Source organism: Heloderma suspectum, chromosome 2, assembly GCF_057233095.1.
Source record: "Heloderma suspectum isolate Gila_16-S chromosome 2, 16-S_ref, whole genome shotgun sequence".
Classification (NCBI taxonomy): domain Eukaryota; kingdom Metazoa; phylum Chordata; class Lepidosauria; order Squamata; family Helodermatidae; genus Heloderma; species Heloderma suspectum.
In genome coordinates, this window is record NC_139459.1 from 320840431 (window position 1) to 320854164 (window position 13734).

Genomic DNA, 13734 nt, shown 5'->3' on the forward strand with positions numbered 1-13734 from the left:
TGCGTCCCTGTATTTTGCCATGATAGGCTACGTGAATATTTACATAGCCTATCACGGCAAAAAATAACAGTGAACGCAAATGGCGGTGGCTACAGTGGCCGCCATTTGCATTCCCTTTTTTTTGCCATTTTAGCCTACGTAAATATTTACGTAGGCTAATACAGCAAAAAAAAGGGAACGGAAATGGTGGCCGCTGTAGCCGCTGCCATTTGCGTTCCCTTAGTTAAGCCGTGATAGGCTACGTAAATACTTACGCAGCCAATCATGGCTTCTGCAGTGAGGCAAATGGCATCCCTGCATTAGCCGTGATAAGCTACGTAAGTATTTACATAGCCTATCACGGCTATATGGAAGAAGCGAATGGCGGCCGCAGACGCAGCCGCCATTCACAAGTCAGCGCAGATGGCAGCAGGTAGGTGCTCCGTTCCAGGCCCATTTTGCGGGGGGGGGGGCTGGGGGAGTTCGTTCCGCCATGGATTTCGGGTGGCCGAATGCACTGGCATTCGGCCTCACTGAGATCCATGGAGGAATTCTCTGACATCCCTATAACCATGTAGACTTCAGGCGCCACATTGTACTCTTATTTTCTTTGCAATGTAACAAATGTGGTGTGAAAAGAAATAGAATGCAAAGTTTGACCCTGAATACAAGCCTGAATTGTAAACATCCTGGAATGTATTTTGTAACCCAAAACATTTAAGTGTCCATTGAGAACATCATGAAATGTGAAAAGGTTAACTTTCAACCATTCCATGTCATGTGCATATGAAGTATTCTAGCCCAGGTCAGGAAGGGGAGGTGTGAATGGAGAATGAATGGCTTTATTGCAGGAAGTTCAAATGGGGGTGCTCTGGTATGTGGTGAAGATTGCCAAAGTATCAGTTACAGAAGATGGAAATGGGCCAATAAAAAAGGAGGATGGCAGATTATGACCACAGAAGCAACCTTGAGAAATGTTGGGGAGTCAGGAGGAGATGTCAGTGTGTCTTCAACAAACATCAATCCTGGAAATTGGGGACATGATGTATTATCAACAAAGAACATTATGAACCCCTCTTTGATCTCATGAGCCCCAATGAGGGGAAAGGGGTATAAAACCCCTGAATTTTCCACTGTTCAGGAGGGGCATGGTTGCATCTGGATCATTTGTATGTGCACATACCAACAGTACCCTCGATCCATGGGGTACATATTAAGTGCTCTGGCCAAGTACTTGATAGCATGTGGTGAGTATGTCTTGGGTAAAATTTAGGGAAGGGATTCTCCACCTCTTAAGATCCCAAACCATTCAGCCTGATCAACTGAGTGGTGCTGGGTAAATTGAAATCTATATTTCACAATGGCCTGTTACATTCTGGGCCAGAGAGACTTTGGAACCCTCGGTTGCACACTGTGATGAGTTTGCATGGCACTTTGAAGATAAAATCGTTCAAATTCATCATGAATTGGACACCACAATTAATGCAGTTCCATTGGCAGAGGCATCCAGAGCACCGTCTGGTCCAGTTTTATTGGATGAGTTTCATTTATTGAGGCCTGAGGATGCAGACACGGTGCTTGTGCACCTGTGTGCACGACCCTTGCCCTTCATGGCTTATTACCTCAAACAAGGAGAGGATGTCTGGCTGGGTCCAGGAGGTTGTAAATTCCTCCTTGAGAGAGGGAGTGATGCCAGCCTCTTTAAAAGAAGTGGTGATCAGGCCACTCCTGAAAAAGCCTAACCTGGACCCAGAGGACATTAACAATTATAGGCCAGTGGCCAACATCCCCTTCCTGGGCAAGGTGCTTAAGCGGGTGGTTGCAGGACAGCTCCAGGCACTCTTGAATGAAACGCATTATCTAGATCCATTTCAATTAGGCTTCAGACCTGGTTTTGGATAGGGATGGCGGAGAATTTCTCCCTGAATCTTCGGGGGGCCGAGCGCCAATGCATTCGGCCCCCCGAAATCGGCGGTGAAATTCTCCGCCACCCCTCCGGGATGGGACTTACCATAGCCGAATGTCCCTCCCGGCGGCGGGTCCCAGCAGCGGTTCGGCGGGGGCGGCAGCCGGTCTTTCGCCGCCACTACAGCTGAAGTAAAAAAACAAACAAAACCATGATAGGCTACGTAACGATTAACGTAGCCTATCACCGCTAGATCTCCAAAGTCAGCCGTGATAGGCTACGTTATCACGTGATAACGTGATAGGCTTTGAAAAAAAAAAAGCGCGTACGCAAATGGCGGCCCCCATGGGGGCTGCCATTTGCGTACGCGCCTTTTTTGTTTTTTTTTTCAAAGTCACCCGTGATAGGCTACGTAACGATTAACGTAGCCTATCACGGCTGACTTTGCAAATCTAGCCGTGATAGGCTGCGTAAATCGTTACGTAGCCTATCACGGGGTCTTTTTTTTTTTTTTTACTTTCATAGTTCGCGGCTGGGAAGATGGGGCGCTTCTCCCCGGCCTGAATTTCGGCCGGGAGAGGCAGGAAGCCTCCCCCCCGGCCTGAATTTCGGCCGGGCGAGGCGGGATGGCTCCCCCCCCTCGCCTGAACTTCGGGGGGAGAAGCGAAGCGCCTCCCCCCCACTGCGAAGCACCCCTGCGAAAAGGTAAGTGACTTTCGTACATCCGTAGTTTTGGTCATAGGGATGGGGGAGAATTTCTCCCTGAAACTTTGGGGGGCCGAGTGCCAACGTATTCGGCCCCCCAAAGTAGTTTAGGGGAGAAATTATCTGCCCCCCGTCCCCCCGGGATGGGACTTACCTTTCCCGAATGTCGCTCCCGGTGGCGGGTCGCAGCGGCAGTTCGGCAGGGCTTCGACAGGGGCGGGGGCGGCAGCCGGTCTTTTGACCAGCTGCTGCCACCGCCATTCCAAGAAAAGTAAAAAAAAAAAAAAAAAACGCCCCCGTGATAGGCTACGTGACGATTAACGTAGCCTATCACGGCTAGATTTGCAAAGTCAGCCATGATAGGCTACGTAAATTGTCACGTAGTCTATCACGGGTGACTTAAAAAAAAAAAAAAGTGCGTATGGCTAATGGCAGCCCCCATAGGGAGCCACCATTTGCGTTCCTTATTTGGTCACTGTAGTCTACGTAAAGATTATGTAGACTACGGGGAAAATAAGGGCAACGCTATTTGCGTTGCCCTTATTTTCGCCCTAGTCTACGTAAAGATTTTTTAAAAAACTTTTTATTTCGCGGCCGGGCGAGGCGAGGCGCCTCCTCCCCGGCCTGAATTTCGGCTGGGCGAGGCGGGAAGCCTCCCCCCCGGCCTGAACTTGCAGACACAGGCACAAGCAAGAAATTGCAGGGGCCAAGCTTCAGTGCTCAGCCTGATTGGCTTGACGTCAACAGCTGCACCCAGAAGCATCACGGGAGAGGGGGAGATTTTCCCCTCCCACCCCTTAAGTTCGGAGAATTGCCGCGTTTTTCCCAAATGGCGATCAACTGACGTCCTACCCTTAGAAACCCCTAGATGGCTGTTCCTTTGTAGTTTCTCTGAGTCTCAAGCAATTAGCATCTGTATGCCTCATTAGGATAAATGGAATTAAAGCCTTGGAAAGCAGCCCTTTTGTCTGAGTGTTGATTTTGGCTATTCGAGTATTCAGTAGGCAACAGGGGAACCTTGACAGCTTGATCTCCATGCTTTTTTTTGCTCTCTGCTCTCTTCATCGTTTTCTTTTTCACTGCCTCTATGACAGTGCCATAGAGCAGGTTTTGAACACCTTGATGCAGCAGCACCAGGCTCTTCACGATCAGGTCAACCAACTGACGACTGCTGTACAAGCCTTGAAAGTTGCCGCTCAACCCCTCCACCCCCATCCCCCCCTAGAGAAAGTGCCCGGTGGCACTGCCAGAGAAGTTTGTGGGTGAGAAGGGACTTTTTCAAATTTTCTGTGCCCAATCGGAACTGTATATGCACCTCCGGCCGGAGGATTTTCTGCTGGAGGACTACTAAGGTTTCATGACTGCAATGGCAGGATTTTTTGGTGACCCCCTTCATGTGGAGATGGCGACTTGGGATATTCGCTGCCTCAAGCAGGGCAAGGACTCAGTTTCCAGCTATGCGACCGCTTTTCGCTTGCTGATGCAGGATTTACAATGGAATGATGCCACTCTGGTGGCCCAATTTTTAGACGGTTTGAACGACGAGATCTTGGATGAGCTGGCGCGAGCACCCTGCCCGCCAACACTGGTGCAACTCATCCAATCCTGTCTGCAGATCGACAGTCGGCTGGAGGGGCGCCGTCAAACCAGGAGGAGCTCTAGTGGCCGGGATTTCCCTCCTTCCATTCCCCCGCGGCCACTGCCCCCTCCCCTCTGCCCCTGCGGAAGGGGCAGAGGAGACCCCGATGCAACTGGGAGCCACCTGAGCTACGCTTTCGCTGGACAAACTGGAGAGGCAATGCGCAGAGCATCGGTGCTTCAGGTGCAGGAAGCAGGGGCACTTTGCCAGATTCTGTCATTCCTGACTGAGGGCCCCACCCCCTCCTCCACCTCCTGGCCCCCAAGCCTGACTAGGCCACCACCAAGCCTGTTTGGGGTCTCCAGTGTCCGGCAGGTGCCTTCCTCAGACCCCCCCATCATCCCATCTGCTGCTTCCTGTGCACCTCCAGTCTTCCCAGTGGGGTGGGGAAGATGTCCTAGCACTGGTGGACTCTACCAGCTACTACTGGCTACTAGTACTGGCTACTACCAGTTTCATGGATGAAACGTTTCCTCGGCAACACAGCATTCCTGCTTTGCTCCTTCCTACCCCTTTGAAAGTGGAGACTATTGATGGGCACCCTCTCTCTTTGGGAGCAGTCACACGGATTATGACTCCAGTCACTCTGCATTCCCAGGGCCACATCGAGCAGATTCAATTTCACCTGGCCAAGATGCCCCAATACCCAATTGTGCTGGGCGTATCCTGGCTCTCTAAGCATAATCCTCAGATTTCTTGGGAGCTTCATCAAGTGAAATTCTCATTTTTCTACTGCCTACAGCATTGCTTCCCAAATGTAGAGTCAGCCCCAGCCCAGGCCTTAACCCTCTCCACTCCCTCCTCGTCTTCCCCAAGCAGTCTTTCTATTCCCGTCATCCTCCCAGAGAAGTATGCGGCTTTCCAGGATGTTTTCAACAAGACGGAGGCCGACCAGCTCCCCCCCCACTGCCCCTTTGATTGTGCCATTAATAGGGATGGCAGAGAATTCCACCACGGATCTCGGCCCCCCGAAATCTGTGGCAGAATGGCCTGCCACCCCCCACCCCCCCACGGATCCCCTCCGGGACGAGACTTACCTGTGGCGGATCTTCCGGGCAGTGGTGGCTCCAGTGGCAGCGGCGGCAGCGGCTGGTCTTCTGACCTGCTGCCACTGCCGCCATTTCCAGGCTTGTAAAAAAAAAAAAATGTGACAGGCTACATAAAGATTTACGTAGCCTATCATGGCTAGGTTTTAAAAAAAAAATGACGTGATAGGCTACGTAAATCTTTACGTAGCCTATCATGGTTGGGTGGGTTTAAAAAAAAAAAACCATGCACGCCATTTGCATGCGCGGTTTTTTTTGGGGGGTTACCCAGAGCCCTCCGTGGCCGGAAATCCGGCTGCGGACGGCTCTGGCCTGGCTGGGCCTGGCCGGCTGCTCCGCAGAGCTGCCGCAGAGCACAGCCGGCTGTGGAGGATTCTGGGGGGGAGGAACGGAGTGCCTCCCCCCCTGGCGAGGGTTCTGGGGGGAGGGATGGAATGCCTCTCCCCCCCCATCAACATAATCTGCGAAAGGTAAGTGACTTTCGTACATCCCTAGCCATTAACCTGATCCCGGGTGTCACCATCCTGGTGGGCCGGCTGTATTCAATGTCAGAGCCAGAACTTTGAGCTCTGCAGGAGTTTTTGGACACAAACCTCCAGCGTGGTTTCATTCACCCCTCCACCTCCCCTGCCTGTGCTCCTACGATGTTTGTTAAAAAGAAGTCAGGGGAACTCCGTCCGGTCCATGACTATTGAAGCCTCAATGCCATTACTATCCCAGACCCCTCCATGAAAAAGTCCTCCATCATGACTCCCCCACCTCTGGGCATTTTGGCTTTGCCAAGACCCTACACGGAGTTACGAGGGGATTTTTGGTGGTCCCGAGTGTGTCGGGACATCAAGACCAATGTTGCCTCCTGCACGACCTGTCAGCAGGTGAAATGCCTCTCAGACAAACCCGCAGGTTTACTTCACCCTCCGCCTACACCCTCAGGCCCTTGGAAGCTGCACTCCCTCGACTTCATCATCGACTTGCCTCGCTCACAAGGTAAGACCACCATCTGGTGGTAGTGGATTTATTTTCCAACATGGTTCACTTCATCCCATGCTCCAGGCTTCCCATGGCCAGGGAGATGGCAGAACCCTTTTTGTCACATGTTTTCCAGCTCCGTGGATGGCCGGAGGGACTTATTTCGGATCAGGGGGCCCACAGCTCATTTCCGACTGGAGTTGCTTGGCCTACTCAATGTGACGCTAAAGCTTTCCTCTGCTCATCACCCTCAGACGTATGGTCAGACCGAATGCACCAATGCCACTCTAGAGCAATACTTAAGGTGTTATGTAAACTATCAACAAGACGACTGGTTTTCCCTGCTGCCTCTGGCAGAATTTGCTTACAACAATGTATGTCATGCATCAACACCACAAACTCCTTTCTTTACCAATTTTGGGTACCATCCCTAGGCTTTCCCCTCCTCGCTTGGTCCTGCCTCAGTACCCGCAGCCCATGAGTTTTTAGAGGAATTGTGCTCAGTGCACCACCTTGTACTGGACTCTATCAAACAAGCGAAAGCAGCATATAAAGAAACTGCAGACCGGCATTGCCAGCCCGCCCTGCCCCTGCAGCTGGGAGACTGGGTTTGGCTGTCCACCCAATACCTCCCCTCTCGCTCCCCCGCTAAGAAGCTCGCAGCCTGCCAGATGGGTCCTTTCCAGATTATGGCCCAGATTAACCCTGTTGCTTTTCGCCTGGCTCTTCCCCCCTCCGTGAAAGTGCATCCTGTGTTTCATCACTCCTTGCTTTCCCCTCAGGTCCCTGGTGATCCCCATCACTCCGTCTGCACCCTCTTGCCTCTGGTGCTGTTGGGGGCGGGAGGAGGAGTTTAAAGTCGCTGACATCCTGGACTCACACTTTTCCCAAGGGTGCCTGCAATACTTGGTGGACTGGAAGGGGTATGGCCCAGACGAACGCTCCTGGGGACCAGCTGAACATGTGCATGCCCCTTTGCTGCTGAGATGCTTCCACCAATAATACCCTCACAAGCCCCGGGCCCCAGGGGGGAGCAAGACAGGGGCCTCATGGGAGCGGGGATGATGTCAGGGTTATATCCGAGCCCATAGAGTCCCAAAGCACCTCTGAATCTGAGGAGGAGAGACAACTTGTGGGGGAGAAACTCTCTCAGACTTCAGAGGCGCAGCTGGAGGGGGAGCCCCCCCTTCTCACATCCCTGGGAGCGACAGTGGACCAGGCGTGGAAAGGAAGGGACAACCTGAACTTTTAGATGTGAGGCGCAGACGCAGGCACAAGCAAGAGATCGCAGGGGCCGAGCTTCGGCGCTCAGCCTGATTGGATCGACGTCAACAGATGTGCCCAGAAGCATCATGGGAGAGGGGGAGATCTTCCCCTCCCACCCCTTAAGTTCAGAGAATTGCTGTGTTTTTCCCAAATGGAGATCAACTGACATCCTAACCCTTAGAAACCCCTAAATGGCTGTTCCTATGTAGTTTCTCTGAGTCTCAAGCAATTAGCATCTGTATGCCTCATTCGGATAAATGGAATTAAAGTCTTGGAAAGCAGCCCTCTTGTCTGAGTGTTGATTTTGGCTATTGGAGTATTCTGTAGGCAACAGGAGAACCTTGACAGCAACATCTACATGAAACCGCTGGGGGTTTCCAGAGGTGTGGGCTGAGGTGCCATCAATATGCAGATGACAATATGCTCGACCTCTCTTTTTCATCAAACCCAGGTGAGGCAGTGGCTGTTCTGAATCAGTGCCTGGGCACGGTAATGGACTGGATGAGGGCCAATAAACTGAAACTCAGTCCAGGCACGATGGAGGTGCTGTTAGCGGGTGGTTTGTCTGCCCAGCTAGGTGATATTCAACCTGTTCTGGAGGGGGTTGCACTCCCCCTAAAGGATCACCTTCATAGTTTGGGGGTGCTCTTGGACCCAGAACTGTCACTTGAGGCACAGGTGAACTCAGTGGCACAGAGCACTTTTTATCAGCTTAGGCCAACTACGCCCTTATGTGGACAGATATAGCCTAGCTACAGTTATCCATGCTCTGATAACTTCTCATCTGGATTACTGCAATGCGTTATACGTGGGGCTGCCTTTGAAAATGGTCCAGAAACTTCAGCTGGTCCAAAATAGGGCAGCAAGATTGTTAACAGGGACTGGCCAACAAGCTCATATTACACCGCTACTTTTCCAGCTGTACTGGCTGCCAGTCCACTTCCAGGCCCGATTCAAAGTGCTGGTATTAACATTCAAAGCCCTTAACGGCCTGAGGCCAGGTTATCTGAAAGATTGCCTCCTCCCATATGTGCTTGCCCAGACCTTAAGAGCATCCTCAGTGGTCCATCTCCGTGAGCCCCTGCCAAAGGAAGTGAGGCGGGTGGCTACTAGGAGGAGGGCCTTTTCTGCTGTGGCACCCCGGCTGTGGAATGAGCTCCCTAGTGAGGTTTGCCTGGCACCTACATTGTATCCCTTCCAGTGCCAGGTGAAGACCTTTTTATTCTCCCAGGCATTTTAGTATTTTAGGTTTCTAGTCTTTTAGCTTTGCTGTTTTAAATCTGTATTTTAAATCTCTGCATCGCTGCTAGGTTTTATTCTGATCTTATTCTGGTTGTATTGTTATATTATGGTTTTAATGCTTTTATATTTTGCATTGTTTTACTGTGTACTTTTTGGGTTTAATTTTTGTAAACTGGCCAGAGAGCTTCGGCTATTGGGTGGTATAGAAAAGAAAAGAATGAATTAATGAATAAATACATCTCATTTGGATTATTGTAATGCCTTTAAGCAGACCTGCCTTTAAAGAGTGTTAAAAACCTAAGCTGTTTCAGAATGCTGCAGCCAGACTACTGACTGGGGCTTGTTATAGAGAGCATGTGATTCCCATGTTACAAAAGCTTCATTGGCTACTGGTTCATTTCCAAGCACATTTCAAATTGCCAGTTATGATCTACATAGGGATGTACGAAAGGCACTTACCTTTCGCGGATTGTGTTTATGGGGGGGGGAGGCGTTCCGTCCCTCCCCCCGGAATCCTCGCTGGGGGGGAGGCGCTCCGTCCCTCCCCCCCCGGAATCCTGGCCGGCCAGCTGTGCTCCGCAGGGATTCCATAGCCGCCGCCATTTGCGTCCCTGCAGTCAGCCGTGATAGGCTATGTAAATGTTTACGTAGCCTATCACGGCTGACTTAAAAAAAAAAAAAAAAGCGCGCATATGCAAATGGCGGCGGCCACGGCCACCACCATTTGCATTCCTTATTTTGGCTAGGAGTGCACGAAAGCCACTTACCTCGTCTCGCAGCTTTTCGCAGTGGGGGGGAGGCACTTCGCTGCTCTCCCCCCGAAGTTCAGGCCGGGGGGGAGGCTTCCCGCCTCGTCCGGCCGAAATTCAGGCCGGGGAGGAGGCGCCTCGCCTTGCCCGGCCGCGAAATAATTTTTTTTTAAAAAAAAACGCCCCCGTGATAGGCTATGTGACGATTAACGTAGCCTATCACAGCTAGATCTGCAAAGTCAGCCGTGATAGGCTATGTAAATCGTCACGTAGCCTATCACGGGTGACTTAGCGTTGCCCTTATTAGCGTTGCCCTTATTTTCGCCGTAGTCTACGTAAAGATTTACGTAGACTACAGTGACCAAATAAGGAACGTGAATGGCGGCTCCCTATTGGGGCCGCCATTATCCGTACGCGCTTTTTTTTTTTTTAAGTCACCCGTGATAGGCTACGTGACGATTTACATAGCCTATCACGGCTGACTTTGCAGATCTAGCCGTGATAGGCTACGTTAATCGTCACATAGCCTATCACGGGGGCGTGTGTTTTTTTTTTACTTTATTGGAATGGCGGCGGCGGCAGCCGGTCAAAAGACCGGCTGCCGCCCCCACCCCTGACGAAGACCCGACGAACCACCACCGGGACCCGCCGCTGGGAGGGACATTCGGGAAAGGTAAGTCCCGTCCCGGGGGGGCTGCGGGGGGCAGGGGTGTGTGGAGAATTTCTCCCCAAAACTTCTTCAGGGGGCCGAACACGTTGGCGCTCGGCCCCCCGAAGTTTCGGGGAGAAATTCTCCGCCATCCCTAATTTTGACACGTCTTAGTCTACGTAAACATTTACATTTGCACCCCCCTTATTTTCGCTGTCTTAGTCTACATAAATGTTTACGTAGACTAAGACATGCCAAAATAAGGAACGCAAATGGAGGCGGCCGTGGCTGCCGCCATTTGCGTACACGCGTTTGTTTTTTTAAGTCAGCCGTGATAGGCTATGTAAATCTTTATGTAGCCTATCACGTTTTGTTTTTTTTAACTGGAAATGGCGGTGGTGGCAGCCGGTCGGAAGACCAGCTGACGACGACGACGAACCACTGCCAGAGCCGCCGCCACCGCCAGGAAGAACCGCCCAAGGTAAGTCTCCTCCCGGGGGTGCGGGGGGGTGGCAGGCTGTTCCGCCACCGATTTCGGGGGGCTGAATGTGCTGGCATTCGGCCTCCCCGAGATCCGTGGCGGAATTTTCGTACATCCCTAGATCTACATAAGTTGAGACCAAGTTATCTGAGAATGCTTTGTCCTATACAAGCCTGCCCAGGTTTAAAGATCTTCAGAAGAGGCCATTCTTTCTGTTCACCAACATCTGTAGTATGTGTGTTTTTAATACAGTATATATTTTTTCATTAAACAGTTAAACAAAACTTTAAACAATACTTTGGAGTACAGGTGCCAAAGTTACATTATTACATTACATTTAATAATTACATTATTTTCGTGCCAAAGTTACATTAGATATAAAGAGTTGCACAAGGTATATATTCAAACGTTAAGACATTGCATCTCTCCAAAATGATCTCTGTGCGACAGGAGGTCTGAAGTAAATTTCTTTTTTGTTATCAAAAGTAATATTTAGAAACAATATATAAAACAATCTTGCTTGATCAGCCCCCTAATCTACCTGCTGTGATGGGTGAGCTTCTAGGCTAGTGCCACTTGTCAAATTCTAGTATGCTGCCCTTGGACCTTATATCCTGACTTAGTGGAACTGAAGAGAGGTCTTTTTTGGTGGCTGCTTCCACCTTCTGGAACTCATTGACCAGGGAGGCCCATGTGGCCCTTCTCTGATGACATTCCTCCAGCAGGCAAACAGATTTGTTCAGACAGGCCTCTGAACTCATAAGTTGACTTGTTTTAGACATGTAGTATTATTATTATTATCATTATCATCATCATCATTAAATATTTATATACTGCTGAACGTATTTAAAAATATCTCTAGTGGTATCTTTCTAAAATATCTCTAGACATTGTAAATAAGCTACAATTTGTTCAAATGTTGTTATAGGCTTTATTGGTTTTATTGATGTGTTTGTAACTGCTTTATTGTTAAGATTGTGAAATTATATATTTTACTTTGTTTTCTGCTGTCTTTGGCCACCTTGAGTGGTATTTGGTGAATAGGCAGGAGAAATTATATAGATAGATAGATGATAGATAGATAGATGATAGATAGATAGCTGATAGATAGATAGATAGATAGATAGATGATAGATAGATAGATACGCACGCATGCATAAACAGAATAGAAACTTGCTTGTTTGCCATTACTAACATTTTCTTTAGCTTTCATAATGGGATGACTGTGTGATGGCTATTCCGATTAAACATAATTGGAGAAGCCATCACATTTTGATCTTCTCCCTGCTGTTAAGAGAGACCATAAATATTTTAATAATTTCTTTAATATGTATTTAATTTTGTTCACAATTTTACATATTGTGAATTAACCTTTCTGTCCCTCTATTTCTTGGCAAAGCAATACTAATTCTACTCTATTAGTTTCTTTTTCTGTAGCTGCAAATAGTTTTTGAGGCACTTGTGTGGATTTCAAGATTACACATGGGCAAAGCAGGGGAAATGAAAAAAAAACTTTGCAAGCTATTTTAATATCTAGTCAGTTCAGTCAAATTATAATTAACTGTAATTAGCTGCTGTAAGAGCTGCAGAGCTTTTTATTTTCATTTTTATCCTATCTGCAAAACCATATTAAAAATAAACCTTATATGAGCTTGAATATCATATCAGCTCTTATATACAGATTCTGTCCACAAACTGTGGTCTGTAAACCAATATAACAGTTATTGCAGTTCTTACCAAATCTACCAAATTGCTATTCTACTTCAAATTAAATAGATGACAATGGCAGTAGGGATGTACGAAAGTCACTTACCTTTTTGCGGATTCTGTTCATGGTGGGGAGGAGGCGTTCCGTCCCTCTCCCTGGAATCCTCAACAGCGGGGGAGGCGATCCGGCCCTCCCCCCCAGAATCCTCGACAGCCGGCTGTGCTCCGCGGCGGCTCCATGGAGCAGCCAGCCAGGCCCAGGCCAGGGCCATCCGCAGCTGGATTTCTGGCCGCGGAGGGCTCTGGGTAAAAAAAAAAAAGTGTACGCAAATGGCAACAGCTACAGCCGCCGCCATTTGCGTTCCTTATTTTTCACCGTCTTAGTCTACGTAAATATTTACGTAGACTAGGAGGAAGAAAAGAAAGGGGAACGCAAATAGCGTACTGGGCGCTATGTGCGTTCCCCTTTCTTGTCTTCGTCTTAGTCTACGTAAATATTTACATAGACTAAGACGGCAAAAAATAAGGAACGCAAATGGCAGCGGCTGTAGCCGCCGCCATTTGCGTACACGTTGTTGTTGTTTTTTTACCCAGATGTGATAGGCTACGTAAGTCTTTACATAGCCTATGATGTCTATGGGGAAAAGAAAAAAGAAAAAAACACAGACTGCAAATGGCAGCTCAGCAGCTAGTCGGAAGACCCGCCGCTGCCGCCGCAGCCACTGCTGGAGCCGCCACCGTCCGAAACATCCGCCCCAGGTAAGTCCCGTTCCGGGGGGGATCTGCGGGAGGCGGGGGGGGTGTCAGGCTGTTCCGCGATGGATTTCGGGGGGCCGAATGCACTGGCATTCGGCCTCACCAAGATCCGTTGCAGAATTCTCTGACATCCCTAAATGGCAGCGATCTGAGACCCAGCTATCTGCTAAATATATGACCCAGTTAACCACTAGTGACATTTGTCTGGTACAGGCATGCTAGAAGGTAAAACTATCACATTGTTTATGTTCCTCTATGAGCTCACATATTCTAGCATTACTAGAATTGTATGGGATGGAACCAGATAAATGGCAACTACACTTATCTTTTAATGTAACAGTTTGCTCTAAGTGTTAAGTGATCAAGTTAAAAGACATGGAGAATATATGCATGTGTAAATATGCTGTTAAAGTAAAACAAGTGTTCTAGAAAAAAAATCAGAAAGCAATTCTTGTTTTAAAGAATTGAACAATTTTGTGTGAAATTATGCTTTCTATATATGAATTGTGGGAAATTACTCATAATTAGTTCAATTAACATATGGACTATTTCCCATAACTCTATACAAGCAGATAGTGTTGCGATTCAACTACTTATTAGTACATTTTCTTTTATGATATTTTGCACCACAATAATTGAA

The 13734-nt window shown here is 48.9% G+C and overlaps 1 protein-coding gene across 1 annotated transcript in view; it reads left to right on the top strand.

The window, feature by feature from the left end:
- Positions 1-13734, top strand: part of CNTN3 (contactin 3) — a 393326-nt gene that overhangs the window by 270193 nt on the left and 109399 nt on the right. The window lies entirely within an intron of this gene.